This window comes from Babylonia areolata, chromosome 29 (genome assembly GCF_041734735.1).
Source record: "Babylonia areolata isolate BAREFJ2019XMU chromosome 29, ASM4173473v1, whole genome shotgun sequence".
NCBI classification, from domain to species: Eukaryota; Metazoa; Mollusca; class Gastropoda; order Neogastropoda; family Buccinidae; genus Babylonia; species Babylonia areolata.
The window spans coordinates 19,286,075-19,288,367 of NC_134904.1; positions in this window are offsets into that span (position 1 = coordinate 19,286,075).

A 2,293-nucleotide genomic window follows, 5' to 3' on the forward strand; every position below is an offset into this window, starting at 1 on the left:
CAAAACACAGACAAGCTTTAACGAAACTCAGAATAAGCGCGCATGACCTAAAGATTGAGAAAGGTAGATATTTAAATATTCCACAAGAAGACAGATTGTGCAACAAGTGTAACATCCTGGAAGACGAAATCCATCTTCTTGATCATTGTATTAAATATAAAACCTTAAGGCAACAATTTTTAAAGGATATTAAAAATTCGAATAACACAGGACATATTCCCAGTCAGGTGATGCTAACAGATGATGAATATATACAAACAAGATTGGGAAAATTTGTTTATGAATGCTGCTGCAATATACTGCATTAACTGATTGATTAATTGTGTGTTTTTTCATTCGTTCATTCATTTACCATTGCACTTGTGTCTTATAAACCTTACGGTTTCATGACAATAAAATCTATTCTATTCTATTCACACACACACATACACACACACACACACACACACACACACACACACACACACACACACATATATATATATATATATATATATATATATATATATATATATATATATATATATATATATATATATATATATATATATAATCATCGATTTGTTTCAGACGCTTTTTTTAGCTGTTGATGAGACAGGAATGTCTGAAACAGCGGTCTGTGAATTGACAGAAAGGCTCGTGACAGGCCATGTGCAGACGACGGTAATTTTAGTCACATCTCCTTTAAAAACATCATAACAACAACAACAAACAACACCCCAAAACATGTATTATTGTGTATTTAAAACCTACTTTCAAGAAACGGTCCGTAACTGTGGTAGACCATGTGGAGACGGCAATGAATTTAATGACCTCCTCATTTAAATTTTTGACTCACTTGTGTAAACAAAGTGAGTCTATGTTTTAACCCGGTGTTCGGTTGTGTGTGTGTGTTGTGTGTGTGTGTGTGTGTGTGTGTGTGTGTGTGTGTGTGTGTGTGTGTGTGTGTGTGTGTGTGTGTCTGTCTGTCTGTCTGTCTGTCTGTCTGTGTGTGTCTGTGTGTGTGTCTGTGTGTCTGTGTCTGTGTGTCTGTGTGTCCGTGGTAAACTTCAACATTGACATTTTCTCTGCAAATACTTTGTCAGTTGACACCAAATTAGGCATAAAGATAGGAAAAATTCAGTTCTTTCCAGTCATCTTGTTTAAAACAATATTGCACCTTTTGGGATGGGCACAAAAAAATAAAAGGAGAAGCCAAATTATATGCAAACTGCATTTACTGATATATTTATATTTTTTGTATTCTCTAAACTTGGCACTTTGATCTGATATTCTGACACAACAACAAGAGCAGTCATTATTATCATTTTTTGTTCACACAGGAACTTCTTTTGCTAAGCATGGAAGTTTTATTTATTTTGCAAACATTTTGGTGCAGTTAGTAAAAAAGGGAAATTAATCTGTAATTAATGCTAGGGGACTTAATTTGCTTTAAACTGATCTTTCTCATCTTAAACATTACATTTTGAAATTATACTCAATACATAAAAAGCTTGTGTGTTTTACTCTCAGTGTACAGGGCTTTCACTATGTTGATTCGCCCAAGTGGTCTTTTTCGGAAAATACTAAAATCAATATGACGAGTGGACTTTATAGATCTATTGGTTGAGCCCTGAAGGTCATGGGCAAAAATCAGTTACGTACACATATTTATACACATTCAAAGCGCGTGCTCATCTTCTTCTTGGCTGTACATATTATTAGTTTAACAAAATACTAAATTTTCATATCAACTTTAAAACTATACAAGAGAGGCAAGGCCTTCAAGATTCACTTGTGATACACTTAAAAAAAATCCAAGCTTTTTATGTATTGAGTATAATTTCAAAATGTAATGTTTAAGATGAGAAAGATAAGTTTAAGGTAAATTAACTCCCCTAGCATTAATTACAAAGTAATTTCCCTTTTTTTACTAACAGCACCAAAACGTTTGCAAAATAAATAAAACTTCCATGCTTAGCAAAAGAAGTTTCTCTTTAAACAAAAAATGATAAAAATACCAGCCGCCGTGGCGAAGTGGTTAGCGTCGCGTACTGACGGCTGGGAGGACGCGGGTTCGAATCCCAGCGGAAGTGGGTTTTTTGGCCCGTGGCCGGCTCCTACCCAGAGTTGAGTGTGCTGTGGGCTTAAATGGGGAGACTGGGACCACACAGTCGAGTGTCATCCACTTCAAGGATGCGTCTTTGGGTGTGTTGCTCTAATTACCTGACCAACGCTGCAAGTGTCTGTATCTCTCGGGCCTGGTTAACGCCGGGATATCATTATGACAGGAAGCGTAGAGTACAGCCTTGTC